General features: G+C 42.6%; 1 protein-coding gene across 3 annotated transcripts in view; it reads left to right on the top strand.

Moving 5' to 3' along the window:
* The window catches only part of LOC135100071 (orexin/Hypocretin receptor type 1-like), a 306,348-nt gene that overhangs the window by 7,298 nt on the left and 284,050 nt on the right, over positions 1–15,000 (top strand). For all 3 annotated transcript variants that reach the window (XM_064002965.1, XM_064002966.1, XM_064002964.1), the window contains exon 2: positions 4,254–4,389. The gene's annotated coding sequence lies outside the window, so the exon portion shown is untranslated. The remainder of the gene's footprint in view (positions 1–4,253; positions 4,390–15,000) is intronic.

Here is a 15,000-nt window from a genome sequence, read left to right as displayed (position 1 = left end):
TTTATCTATAATTTTTTTTCATCTTTTTTATTTCCTTATTGTTTTAGTTTATTACCCATTAAGTGGCTTTGTTTGCTCGTTATCATAGAGAGAGAGAGAGAGAGAGAGAGAGAGAGAGAGAGAGAGAGAGAGAGAGAGAGAGAGAGAGAGAGAGAGAGAGAAACACGATGTAATAATAAAACTCCAAACACACGTTCAGAAAACAAACAAACTCATGCAGCTTAATGATTCGCTTCAAGAAAGACGATTTAAATTAAAGCAGGTAAGCTCAAACCATTATCATCTCCTCCTCCTCCTCCTCCTCCTCCTCCTCCTCCTCCTCCTCCTCCTCCTCCTCCTCCTCCTCCTCCTCCTCCTCCTCCACGTCTTTTGCCTGTCCTGATTGCAACCATTATAGCGGACTCCATCAAACTGGATCCGGCGTCACAGCGTGTCTACCGAACTGTGCCTGTACGGCCTTATCCGGACAGGACGGGTCTCAGACACTACCGCGTTCCCAAGACTCGTCCTCTTCCTCCTCCTCCTCCTTGTCTTCCTCCTCCTCCTCCTTCTTCCTCCTAGTTGTCCCGTTGCGCGTCTTCCTTTATTATTACAGTCCGTGCCTTTGCTGTCACCACAATAACTACAACTACTACTACTACTACTACTACTACTCCTGCTGTTATTGTTGTTGTTGCTAGAGGTTTGCAGTGATTGTGTGTGGCAGAGCTGACATAATAGAAATAATAATAATAATAATAGTTAGATATTTATAATTGCACGGAGTTCCTCTCTCTAATCCTAAGACTTTCTAATTGGCATCCATTGCTTCAGTTCTTCCCGTCAATCAGTCAGTCAGCCAGTCAGCCAGTCAGTCAGCCAGTCAGTCAGCCAGTCAGTCTACCAGTCAGTCAGTCAGTCAGTCAGTCAGCCAGTCAGTCTACCAGTCAGTCAGTCAGTCAGTCAGTCAGCCACGTCAATGTTAGACAAATAGGGCAAACCAGTCGTTTTGAGAGAGAGAGAGAGAGAGAGAGAGAGAGAGAGAGAGAGAGAGAGAGAGAGAGAGAGAGAGAGAGAGAGAGAGAGAGAGAGAGCAAACCTAAAAATAACCAGTGCTTCACAATTAGATGTTTGTGTCTGATAACCAAAAATAAATAGAGATTGTTAAGGTCAGAGAGAGAGAGAGAGAGAGAGAGAGAGAGAGAGAGAGAGAGAGAGAGAGAGAGAGAGAGAGAGAGAGAGAGAGAGAGAGAGAGAGAAACACCCAACCTTATGCCCTGCTTTCCTCTCTCTAACGCAACCTTCCTCTCTTCCTGTGCTTATTCTTCCTTTCCTCTCATATCTCTCTCTTCTCTCTTCCTTCGTACCCTTTCCTGCTCTTCCTTTGCCCCCTTACACCCTGATTTCTCCCCTCATCCCCCATTGAAACCCCCACCTCTCTTTGTCATCCCCCCTCTCTCTCTCCCTCTCAGTCACCCTCACTCTATCTTTCTCTCAGTCTCCGTCTCTGGCTTATCCTTGGGAGGCACTAAGGATGTCGGTCAGTATAAGCTGTTGACCCTCCTGAGTCACCCCGCCTGCAGGTATTTATGTTGTTACGTAGGGCACCTAGCGGTCTGCCTGCCTGCTTGCCTGCCTGTCTGCCTACCTGCCTGCCTGCCTGCCTGCCTGCTTCCTTACCTACCCCCTTCCTTGGCTGCCTTACTGTCCGATGCTCCTCTCCTTTGCCAGTTCCTTGTCTTCTCTCTATCCCCCATTCTCTTCTTCATCCTCTTTCTGGTCGTTTTCCTTTTATTTTCCTTCTTTTCTTTCTTCCTTCTGGCCTGGTGTTTCTAGCTTTTATCTGTCCCTTGCCTTTTCTCTACACCCTTCTTTCTCTTTCTCTTTCCTCTTTTTTTTTACCTCCATCATCTTCTTTCTATTCGCTGTCTGCTTTTCTCTCTCTCCTCCTCTTTCCTTCGATAGTAGTGTGAGCTCTTCCTTCTTTTATTCTGATCCTCTTTCTCTCTGTTTCTCTGATTTTTCCTACTTTATTTATCTTTATCTTCCTCGTCCTCTTTCTCTTCTTCCACATTTTCTTACTTTCCTCTTCCATCGCTGGGGTCCTGACTTATTCTGCTCTTCCTCTTATCTTTTATCCTTCTGGCACTCTTCACTCATCTTCCTCATCCTTTCCTCTTTCTCTTCCTGTTCCTCTTCTCCCTTCCTCTTAGGGTCTGAATTACCATGCTGTTATTTCTTTTACCATATTATCTCTCTTCTTGACATCCATCTCTCTCCTTCTCTTCCTTCCCCCTTTCTTCATACTGTTTCTTTTCTTCCTTTCTCTTTTGTCGCTCTTCATACGTCTTTTCTCCCCTTTCCTGTATTCACCTCCTCTACCCATTCTTATGAGTTGTCTCTTCCCCTTCCCTTCCGTCTTCTTCCCCTTTATCTGCAGTTGGACCTCCATTTCTCATCCTTTTCTTCTCCTGTCTGTCTGTGTATGCTTGTCCGTCTGCCTTTTCTGACCGTCTATTTAACTATGTCTTTTTTTTCTCTCGTATAGCTGACAGTCTCCTTCGCCTTGCCTTTCCCGTCTGCTTTGCCTTGCCTTTCCTTGCCTTGCCTTGCTTTTTCGTGTCTCCCTCCTGCTTGTCCATCTGCCTGCTTGATTGTCAGGAATCTTGACCTTTTACACACCTTCCCTGCTTCTTCAGTCACTCACTTCCCTCCTTGCATTCTTGAGCGAGTGTGTAATGTGTGGTTTGTTGCGCGGGGACTCCTCCTCTTCTTCTTCTTGGTTTGTTTTCGTTGATGGATGTGTTGGTGGTGGTGATTGCGGTGGCGTTGGTTGTTGTGTTGTTTTGCTTCCTAAATGTAATGTTATTTATAGATTTTTTTTTTTTGTCTATTCATTTCTAATTTTTGTTTTTATCTCCTCTTAGTTGTTATTCTAATTTCCCTAGATCACTGTCTTCTTTAAATATATCTTTGCTTAACATATTTTCTTTTTTTTTACTTAACATATTTTCTTTTCTTTGTTTTTTCGTTTTTTTTTGTCTACTCTTATTTCTAACAATTTTTCTTCTTTTATTTCCTCCTTATTTGTTATCCCAATTTTCTCTCGATCCTTGTCTTTAAAAAAAATATCTCTGCTAAACATATTTTCTTTCCTATTTTTCTCGGCAAATTTATCCCTCCTCTTCCATTGCCACTCTTCCTATATCACTCTCCTTTATCCTTGTTAACCTCACTGCATTATGTCCAGATAAGATAGTGCATTGCTTCACAACTGGCCTCGTAAGGGACCAACAGAGCGATTTGTCCTTTCATTGTATTCCTTTGTGTTCCTTTGTGCCTGTCCCCCTCTTTTTTTTTTTTTTTTTTTTTTCAAGCTAACTTTGCCTGCTCGTCTTGTCCATTCCCTTTTGCTTGTATGCTTACTTTGCCTTCCTACTTCTCCGCTTATCTGCTTACCTGCTTCCCTACTTACCTGCTTTTCTGCTTCCTTCCTTTCCCTTTTCTTTTTTTTAGGTCACTCTTCTCGTCCTGTATTTTTTCTGAGTCTGCTTCATTAACTGCTTGCTTATCCACGTCCTTGCTTACCTGCTTACCTGCCTTCCTACCTGCCTGCGTTCCTGCTTTCTTCCTTACTCTTTTATTCAGCTCACGTTGTCTGCTCATCCTGTCCCTGTTTCTGAGTGTGCCTGCTTCTCCGCTCCCTTGCCTTTGCTTGCTTGCGTTCCCGCCGTTCCCTCTCTCCTTTCCCCTGAGTGACGTGCAAATAGTATACGTATTGGTTCTTTTCCTCCCCTTCTTTCTCACTCTGGTTCCCTTGTTTTCTTAGCTCGGTTCGCGTTTTTATTTGCTGGCCGCGTGTCTGGTTGCGTAACTGATCCTCGCGTATGCTGGTGGGGGTGCCGTCGCCTTTCTCTCTCTCTCTCTCTCTCTCTCTCTCTCTCTCTCTCTCTCTCTCTCTCTCTCTCTCTCTCTCTCTCTCTCTCTCTCTCTCTGATCTTGGCTGTAAGTTTGCTCTTTATTCATTTATTCTTTGAGTTACAAATTGTATTGCAAGTTGAGAACGATAAAAATAAACGAAATGTAATTCTCTCTCTCTCTCTCTCTCTCTCTCTCTCTCTCTCTCTCTCTCTCTCTCTCTCTCTCTCTCTCTCTCTCTCTCTCTCTCTCTCTCTCTCTCTCTCTCTCTCTCTCTCTCTCTCTCTCTCTCTCTCGTCCTTCCTCACCTATTAATCCCCTGCACATCTCACCTCCCCTCCTTTCCTTTCTGCCAGACTGACTCTCTCCGCGTTCCTGCTGCTCCCAAGGGCCGCCTGCTGCCTTGCCTGCTGATGGCCTGCTTGACCCTGCCTGCCCGCCCTGCTCGCGTCCTGCCCATGCCAACCACCACTCTGCCACTATGCATGCAAGGTGAGTACTCTCCTGTGGTGGTCTGTTCTGCATCCCCTTCACCTCCCCTGCCATCTTAACTTGATTCGTGTCCTTTTGTTGGCAGGGGAGGTAGCGCTATTTTTTTTTTCCTATTTATTTTTGTCTGTGTACGGCTGTGGTCGTTTCTCGTTTTCTTGGATACAGAAATGGAAATGGTAGGTTAAATTTTGTCTTTTTCTTCTCTCATTTGCATCGCCTTCACCACCACCTCTGTCTGCTTATCTTAACCGACTTTTCTCGTTTTTTTTTTTTTCGGTGGGAGAGGTAGCGTTCTTTTGTCTCGTAACGGTAGCTGGTGTGATGACTAAAGAATTTGAGTAACATACCTCACTTATTTTTTAGGGACTGGCTCTTCAATTGCACCTTTTATTATAACTTTTTTTCTTGCTTTAGGTCGGACGCACTCATACATAAAAAAAAATATGTATATGAAGGAAACATTCAGGAAAGGAGAAGGAAGAGAATTTGTAAGAAGATTGGCAGTAGATCGAGTGACATAAGACTGAGGAAGGATACAAAGCACAATGGAAGTAAGTGCAGAAGGTCACCCGACGTCTGGCCACAACTTTACTTACAAGCATGTGATCTGTTTGTCGCGCCACCATAACTCAGTAATTTTCCATTGGTCTACTTAACCCGCGCTTCGCTTATTAATGGCTATATTTGCACGTAATCATCACCATCATCTCTCCCCCGCCAGCTGTTATTGCCTATTTGTACACTCACTCTTATTTTATTCTTTGTCTCACGTCCGTTTATGCTTGTTCTTTTTTTTCTTTCCTAATTGAATTTTCTAAGTGAATTTTGATTATTCCCCTTATGCTTTAAATTATTACTTATTTTCTCACTCAATTTATTTCTCATCTCTTTTTTTTCTGAACCGTCTGCCACCACTTTCTCCCCGACACGCTTTTCATATCTTGATTTTAGACCCCTTTTTTTTTTTCATTCCTTCCACAAGTACTACAAGTTTTTTTTTTTTTAACCTAGTACTTTTTCTCCCTTTGTACTCAGCGTGGCTCCCTGTCCCCAGTCTTCTGTACCCTGTCACTCCGCCCTGCTGCTCACCACGCCACCTAGGCACTCCCCCTGCCTCCCACTACTACCCCTTGCTGCCTCCTCTTATCTCCTCCTGCCTCTCCCTGCCTCCCCCCGGCTCAACATGCCTCCCCTGCCTTCCACTGTCTCGCACTGTCTCTCAGTCTGCTATTGTTCATCCGCTACCCGTCTTCTCCTCCCCGCCTTCTCTACCCCAGCTCACATATTCCTCCTTCATGTCTCTCCTCTCCGCCTGTCTCTCTCTCCCTCCCTCCCTCACCTGGTCACTCACTACTAATTAGCATAAGCAGGTGCAGAGGTCCTCGAGTTAACATCAAATGCGCCTTGTGTTTTTCATTCTTTTTTGCGTGTGTGTGTGTGTGTGTGTGTGTGTGTAATGTTTTTTTTTTTTTTGTTTGGTTTGGTTGTTGTTGTTGTTTTACTTCGTGCATTTCGTTCTTGTTGTTTTGTTGGTATTTCCATTCGTGTAATGTCGGTATTGCTGTTCGTTTTACCGCTTCTGGCTTTGTTGTTAAGCTTCATCATGGTATTTTAATTGTGTGTGCGTGTTTGTTAATGCATGTGGCTATGTATATGTGTGTGTGTGTGTGTGAGAGAGAGAGAGAGAGAGAGAGAGAGGGCGAGCTTCTACGTGTGTATCATAATATTCACGTGCCTCTGACGGTCAGTTTACCCGAAGCAGGTGTTATCTAAATTGCATCTGGCCTCTGTCCCTTGCCACCTTCTCTCCTCCTCTCCTTATCTCTTGTCTCCCTACTTCCTTTCTTTACTCTTCCCTCTTGTTCTGCCTTTATATTTCCACTTTCTACTTGCTGTCCCTTTATCACGTCTTCTTCTCTACTTATCTCTTCATTTCTTGTCTTTTTTTTTCTTCTGTATTTAATAATTTTGTTCTGTCTTCCTCTTTTTTTCCGTTTTCACATTTATCTTTCTTTTTATCTTTTATTTTTTATCCTCTTCCTTCCTTTACTTTTTATTCCCTCTCCATACTTGATTCCTTCATTCTTTCTATCTTCACTTTTATTTTTTTTTACTCTATTGTCTCTTTTCTTTCTTCACTTGCCTTCCTCATTCGGTAACTTTACTATTTTTCTTTTCCTAATTTCTTCGCCTTCATCTTTTATTTTTTTTATCTCTTCCTGCATTTATTTAATCTTTTCTCATTCCTTCCTTCCTTTCCTTCCTGCTTTTCTTTCCTCTACCAGTCCCAATGCTTACTCTCATTACCTCCTTAACTCCTTTTCTCTCCATCCTTAGTACTTTCCTTTATACTCCTCCTCCTCCTCCTCCTCCTCCTTCCCCTTTTCACCTTCACCTCACTGCCATCCTTTCCCTCTTTCTCCCTCCCTCCCCTTGCTTTTGCTACATCTTCCTTCCCTTCCCCTTCACAGGTACCTCTTCGTGTGTACTTAATTCATTCGTACCAGGAATTAAGGTTCTCTCGTGCCCAATTAATCCATTCTTGCCTCAATTATAAGGTGCATCGTGTTTACTTTGGCTAGTCTTATATGGTTGATTATCTCCTCTTCCCTTCTTTTTTTCTTTCATCTTACCTTTGTTTTCTTCATCTTTTGTACTCAAGGTGATGGGAATGTAAGGTTGTGTGTGTGTGTGTGTGTGTGTGTGTCCCCTTTCTCCATAATGAGTTTATGCAACAACTTTCTTGTATAATGAAGATCATGATCCAGGATTTAAAAGGTTTGTGTGTGTGTGTGTGTGTGTGTGTGTGTGTGTGTGTGTGTGTGTGTGTGTGTGTGTGTGTGTGTGTGTGTGTGTGTGTGTGTTTGCTTTGGGTTAAAAGGGTTAGTGCTTAACATTCCTTCCTTTCATGCTTACTGAAAACTTTACATAATCAGCTCACACACACACACACACACACACACACACACACACACACACACACACACACACACACACACACACACACACACACACACACACACACACACACACACACACACACACACACACACACACACACACACACACACACACACACACGTTTATCCACCCACAACCATTCATCCTTACCAAACTTGCCAGGGAAAAGCTGCTAACAATGCTTAACTCATCCACATTTCCATCCACCCACATCCACACCCACTCAGCCACATCCAACGCACGCTCACCTCACCAACCCGCATCCACCCGCGCACACATAACACCCTTCGACTTCTCCACATCCAACCCATGCTGATATCACTTCCACCCACCACCACGTCAACCATCCACACCTACCCTACATACTTCACTCCTACCCGTGCTGACGTCATCCACGCACCCACCCTACACATTCCCCTCCTATAGGAACTTAATATTATAGATGACATCACATCACACGCACGAGTCATCACATTCACCACATTCATATCACGTAAGTTGAAGCTCTTCACTAATAGATTTTTTTTAATATTCACTTTTAAATCATGAAGAAACTACTAATAAATGACCTTGATGATTGGTGTATGTATACTTTTTTTTTAGTTAATTGAAAGAGGAAAATGTTTGTGAATGTTATTTTTTTTTTATTATCTTGATTTTAAGTGAGTGATTGATTAAGTGTGGGAAAAGTGAGTAAAAGAGGTGTGTGTGTGTGTGTGTGTGTGTGTGAGTAAAGGAGTGATTTAGAGAATTAGGATTGTACAATGACCCTTCCATTGTCTGAGTGGGTGGGTGAGTGAGTGAGTGAGTGAGTGAGTGAAAAATATTGCTTCCTTCTCATAGTTTTAGTGAGTGAATGAGGGAGATGAGTAAGGAATCCCTATCATATCCCTTGTGAGTGAGTGAGTGAGTGAGTGAGTGAGTGAGTGACTGACTGAGTGAGTGAGTAAGAGTATTCTGCGCCTCTCTCTCATTATATTTGCAAGTCAGAAAGAATGAGTAAACAAGCCAGTGAGTGAATGAGTACAAAAAAACACATAGTATCTGTTTCATCGTCCTAGTGAGTGAGTGAGTGAGTGAGTGAGTGAGTGAAGAGTGCAACGGCATGTCCCTCTCGTGGTCTAGTCGCGTGGTGAGGTGGAGTCAGGTCAGCCTAGCAGCGGTCGTCTAGTCATGCATGTCCTATTAAGAGTTCAGATGAAGTCATGCAGTAACTCCCGCACCGCCGCCACCACCAGCCAGGCACCGGGAGGAACACACGGGGGAGGCGACCAGGATACAGGCAGGAGGTGGTGGTGGTGGTGGTGGTGGTGGATACAAGTGAAGGAGAAGGATGTGGTTAGTTTGGTTGTTGTTGCTGTTGGTGGTAGTGGTGGTAATGGTGGTGGTGGTGGAGAGAATAGGATAGTAAGAAGGAAGAGGATTAGAATAGAATAGAAGAGGATGATATAAAAAGAAATAAATAGGATAAGACATACATACATACATACATGCATATATATACATACATACATTCATTCATACTTAATACAGACGAAAAGACAGGCAAACAATACCAGAACACCAGACATCCAAATAAAAAAAAATAGCTAAAGAAAACACAATAAAGAATCCAAAACAAATTATACGGAAGACCAAAGAACAGAACTACGAAAAAAATAAAATAAAAGGAAGCCCAAGAAAAAGAACATGAAGAAAAACAAGAAGAAAAAAGAAAACGGAGATGTGGATGGTAGGAGGCTCTCGTCATGCTGGTGAAAAGGTGAAGAAAGGAGGAGGAAGAGGAGGAGGAAGAGGAGGAGGGGGTATAGCTTATGTGTCTGAGTAACTGCTTCGGTACCCTTGTTGATCTCAAGCTCAGACGGGTTACCTAATGTTCCATGTTATGCTTGACCGAGGCGCGCCAAGGGAGAGAGAGAGAGGGAGAGAGAGGGAGAGGGAGAGTCAAGAAAAGGTACGAAGGGAAAAAGAGTAGATATAGGAATTACAGAAAGAGGAGGAGGTACATAGTGAAGGTATTATGTAAGACGAGGAAGGAAAGAAAGAGAGGAGAGCAGAGGAGAGGAGAAGGGAAGATAGGGAGATAAAGATAGGAAATGAGACACGTGTGAGGTAGAGAGAGAGAGAGAGAGAGAGAGAGAGAGAGAGAGAGAGAGAGAGAGAGAGAGAGAGAGAGAGAGAGAGAGAGATTCAACGTTTTCTAGCGTAACAAAAATCTACATACATGCATACATATATACATACATACATACAAACATACAAACATTCCCTTTAGTTACCTCATAGTCTGAATCGAGATGAGAGGAGCCTGGCCGAATCTCTCTCTCTCTCTCTCTCTCTCTCTCTCTCTCTCTCTCTCTCTCTCTCTCTCTCTCTCTCTCGCCGCAAGTACTATGGGTCAGGAGCAATCTCTCTCTCTCTCTCTCTCTCTCTCTCTCTCTCTCTCTCTCTCTCGCCGCAAGTACTATGGGTCAGGAGCAAACCGGTTTTGGAGGATAAAAAAATAAAAAAAAGCTGTCGGTGTGTGAGTAAAAACCTTCTTTCTACCCTTCGCTACCCCCAGTTCGAATCTCCCTCCATATCATTATCTCACCGCCGCGGCGCCGCCTTCTGCGTGCTGTACTGATGGTGCTGTGGTTGGCTGTGAGGAGTCTTCGTCTTTACTATCCTGTGTCTGCGTAAATTCAACGTTAGATTTTAGTGTTATTTCAAATACTAGTGTTGTTTTGCCTATGGTCTGTTTGGGTGTGTTGGGGGGAGGGAGGGGGTGGTGTGCTGTGATTTATTCTTCGTTTGTGTTCTTGTGTGTTTGTTTGGTGGTGGTGGTGGTGGTTGTCAGTATTTAATGTTCGTTCCTTTTTCAGTTTCTACAAATATCATAAAAAAAAAATATTTGAATGAATATAAATAGAAAGTATGAAAAATATTGAAAATAAAAGAAAGAAGAAAAGGAACCATACCCGTTTCCGCCATCTTGAACCCGTTAAGGAAGAAGAATGGAACAAGAAAATAAAAAAATAAAAAAGAGAAACGAATTTCATAAAGATTACATAAACATTACGAGGAAAATATGGAAATATAAAAGTAGAAGGTAAATACAAAAAAGAAAAAAACAGATAATAAACAAGTCCATAGAGATGAAAGGCTGTGATTATGTAAAGTATTAAAAGTAGAATATAAATGTATAGTAATGAAAGGCTGTATTTATGTAAAGTATTAAAAGTATAATAGGAGTGCATGGGTTAAGTAATGACAGTGGTTATATAAGTATTAGAAGTAGAAGATAGTGCATAAGGATGAAGGGTTGTGATAAAATAAGTGTATATGAATTTTTAAAAGTAGAAAAATAAGGTTAACGGAGAAAATAGAAAATCGAGTTACTTACAAGGAAAGAAAGCGTTTGGTTGGACGGAATACAGATAAGGAAAGGGAAAAAAAGTCCCCAAAAGGAAAAAAAGAAATATACAAAGTAGAAAGACCTGAAATACAGCCATAAAAGAACGGAAATATTTAAGAAAATTAATGCAAATTACAGAAGAGAGAGAAAAGAAGAAGAAGAAGAGGGAAAGAGAGAAGATGAAGTTATGCTAAGTAAAAAAAAAATAAGATAAAAGTTTGCAAGGAAATTTCATACTGTGGTGAGCAAAGGTGTAAGAAAATAAGGGAAGTAAGTAAAGATTTAGGGTTTAAGGAAAAGTTGAGGTGAGTTATTGTGCAGTAAACGTCCCTCTGCCCTGAAATGTTGTATGAAGTTGCTCAATGGAAAATGTGAGAGAGGGAACAGCGAATTAATGAGTACATTCAATAAAGAACAAAGAAGGAACGGAAAAAAAAAGCTAGTAACCTAATATGCTTTGGTGAAAAATGAAGGCAGTTTTGCGATAAATTAACCAAAAGAAAGAGGAAAAGTAGATATTAATAGGATATTCATAATGGAGATTAAGCAATAGGACGAGAGTAAATGTATATATGAACAAATTTGCCGTAAACGAAATCAAACAAAGGAGAAAGAATTGAAATTAAGGCTCGATTAATAAAATAAAGGAAAGACATAGAAAAAAGGGGAAAAAACCGACATACAAATTAACATGAAAAGAAATGAGACAACAAACGAATAAACAGTTTAATTTATGGTTAGTTTATCGTTAACCGAATCAAACAAAACCAAATAAGGAAAACACAAATAAATAGTGAAAATTGAGAAGAAAAGAAGCGGAAAACTAAAGAAAAAAATAGAGGAAATAGAAAATAACTCAGAAAAAATACAATGAAAGCAAAGAAAGAGAAAAAAAACTCAAAACAGAACGTAGAAAAAAATTGGACACAAAACAAATAAATGAATAGCGAAAATACCGAAAGATACAAGGAAAGAAAGAAAAATAATAATAAATACACACCAAAAATTAATTAAAAATAAAGTGAATATAAGAAAAATCTTACAAAATAAGTAAATAGATAAAAAAAAATTCAGGAAAGAAAGACAAAGAAGCAAAATTAATAAAAAAAAAAGAAAAACACAAAATATATAAACAAATAAATAGATAAAGTGAACACAGGGATTCGAAGCTTCACCGCCAAGTCCCGTAAGGTCGCCAATAAGGTTCGCTCGTGTTACCGAAGCGGTCCTGGTATTGTCTCGAAACACTGATCACAGAGTTCATTCATCCATAGCTCATGGCCCCGAGAGAGAGAGAGAGAGAGAGAGAGAGAGAGAGAGAGAGAGAGAGAGAGAGAGAGAGACGGTTTGTATCTTTGGATTACGGGAGGAGGAGGAAGAGAAAGAAGAGGAAGAGGAGGAGGAGGAGGAGGAGGAGGAAGGGGAAAATGGAAATAAGACACGATGGCAAGGAATAAACAAGGGGAGGAAAGGAAGGGGGAGGGGATCATGATAGGGGGAATGAGAAAGGTAGGGAGGGACAGGAAGGTGGAGGAGGAGCAGGAGGAGGAGGAAGAGGAGGAGGAGACGCAACGCGCTTCCCCTTCGGTTAAGGTCAAGGAACCTCAACCCTCCCTCCCCTTTTCCTCCCCTTTGGCACCTTCCTCCTCCTCCTCCTCCTCCTCCTCCTCCTCCTCCTCCTCCTCCTCCTCCTCCTCCTCCTCCTCCTCCTCCTCCTCCTCCTCCCTTACTTATTTACTTCTTCTAATCTCCTACTTAATTTCCCCCTTTTTAAGTTGCTCTGAATTTTATGAACGTGTCTTCTCCATATCGCAGAGAGGAGGAGGAGGAGGAGGAGGAGGAGGAGGAGGGCGGCTTCCACTGTGTGTGTGTGTGTGTGTTTACGTATACGCCATGCGGCCCTCACCACACCTAGCCGCCCTGCCAAACACACACACACACACACACACACACACACACACACACACACACACACACACACACACACACACACACACACACACACACACCTTAGCAATAATGACGGGCACAAAAAAAAGCAAGAGAAGAGAAGAAAAACCAGGTGTTATCAGGTTCAGGAGTCGAGTTTAGCCAAATGGGAGAGGAAATGTTACAGCAGGAGAGAGGGAGAGGGAGAGAGGGAGGGAGAGGAGGTGAGGGAGAACGGGAGCTTAAAAAATATTCATAAAAAAAAACACGATGAACGGGGGTTGGCAAGAGGAGGAGTAGGAGGAGGAGGAGGAGGGAGAGGAGGAGGAGGAGGAGAGGAGGAGGGAGGAGGAGGCGATGGAGGGAGCAATAAAGTAGTGAGGGGAGGGTAGTAATGAAGAAGAGGAGGAAGAGGAGTAGTACTAGTAGTAGTAGGAGGAGGAGGAGGAGGAGGAGGAGGAGGAGGAAACGGTTGTACATACACAGATGAGGGGAAGAAGGAAGTAAGGAAGGACGGAAGAAAGGAACTAGAGGAGGAGGAGGAGATGGGGATGATAAGGAAGAAGAGGAGGAAGAGGTGGTACAAAACACGAAAAAAGGAAGGAAAACGAGAGAGAGAGAGAGAGAGAGAGAGAGAGAGAGAGAGAGAGAGAGAGAGAGAGAGAGAGAGAGAGAGAGAGAGAGAGAGAAATAGTAGCAGTGACGCGAGATGGTACTTAGTAAGAAGAGGGAGAGAGGGAGAGGGAGAAGGAGAGGGAGGGAGAGGAAAGGAAGGGTTGCGTCCGTGCACTGCCAGCGTTTGCCCGCCACTTCCGCATTTGCACAGCTGATCAGGGAACGTTCTGTCAGCTCAGGGAGAGAGAGAGAGTGGGAGAGGGAGAGAGAGGGAGAAGTACAAAGAGGGAAAGACGAGAGGGGAAGGGAGAGAAAGATAAGGAAAGGATATGGACAAAAAAAATATATGTAAGAGGAAATTTCAGTGTATCTACATAGAGAGAGAGAGAGAGAGAGAGAGAGAGAGAGAGAGAGAGAGAGAGAGAGAGAGAGAGAGAGAGAGAGAGAGAGAGAGATTAGGAGGAGGAGGAGAGAGAGAGAGAGAGAGAGAGAGAGAGAGAGAGAGAGAGAGAGAGAGAGAGAGAGAGAGAGAGAGAGAGAGAGAGAGAGAGAGAGAGAGAGAGATTAGGAGGAGGAGGAGGAGGAGGGAAAGGTGGAGTAAATAGAAAGAAACAAACAGGAGAGACTGAGTAAACAAGAAGGAATTTGTGATCCTTCCTCCTCCTCCTCCTCCTCCTCCTCCTCCTCCTTCTCCTCCTCCTCCTCCTCCTATAGAAGAGATACACGGGGCGATAATTGATTACCGTCTCGTGTTTAGCTTGGATTAAGCAATCAAGGAAGAGAAAGGATGAGGTGAAATCAGGTAAGGAAAGGTAAGGGAAGGTGGGAGGATGAAAGGTAGAGGTGTAGGGAAGGCAGGAGGAGGAGGAGGAGGAGGAGGAGGAGGAGGAGGAGGAGGAGGAGGAGGAGGAGGGAAAAGGTTAAGGGAAGGAAAGGTAAAAAAGATATAGGTGGCCCTTACCCAATAAACTCACCTGCCTTCCCTTCCTCAGGTGTGTTAAGTCTTAATTAATGAAAGGTTAGCGCCAGGTAAATTTCTCGCTGTGATTTTAGTGAAGTTGGCTTAGGTTAAGTAAATGCCTGTAATTTGATTCTTTATATCCTTACCTCCTTATCCCTTCCCTCTCCCTCTCTCTCTCTCTCTCTCTCTCTCTCTCTCTTTTCAGGTAAACTTTATGGCCTGACCACCGATCGCGTAATAAGCTTCCGTGTGCTGCTAATGATTACCTATAGACTGTGTTTGGCAGCGGTGGTGGTGGTGGTGGTAGTGGTGGTGGTGATGGTGGTGGGTCAAAGGGATAATGATTGTGGTGTTTGGTTTTGCATTTTTTTTTTTTTTGGTTCGTATGGATTTTTTTGTTGTTGTTGAGTTGGGAAGGAGAGGTATGGTATTTTATTTATTCAATGGTTTATTTGTTTATTTACTTCTTTATTGGTTATTATTTTTCTTTTTTTCTCTCCCTTTGTTTCCTCTTTCTCATTTTCTTTCTCACTTGTATTTTTTCTCGTTTTCCTTCATTTTATTTTATTCTTTCGTTTTATTTTATTTTCTGTATTAAAATAAAATGAGGGGAGCATCGTAGTAGTAGTAGTAGTAGTAGTAGTAGTAGTAGTAGTAGCAGCAGCAGGAACAGCAGCAGTAAGAGTAGGTATAGAAACAGTAAAGATATTATATTGAAAAAAAAAAAATAGAAGCAATAATGATAGTG

The sequence above is a fragment of the Scylla paramamosain genome, chromosome 4 (genome assembly GCF_035594125.1).
Source record: "Scylla paramamosain isolate STU-SP2022 chromosome 4, ASM3559412v1, whole genome shotgun sequence".
NCBI lineage: Eukaryota > Metazoa > Arthropoda > Malacostraca > Decapoda > Portunidae > Scylla > Scylla paramamosain.
The sequence above is the reverse complement of the archived record's forward strand: the minus strand, read 5'-3'. Positions and strand labels throughout refer to the sequence as shown.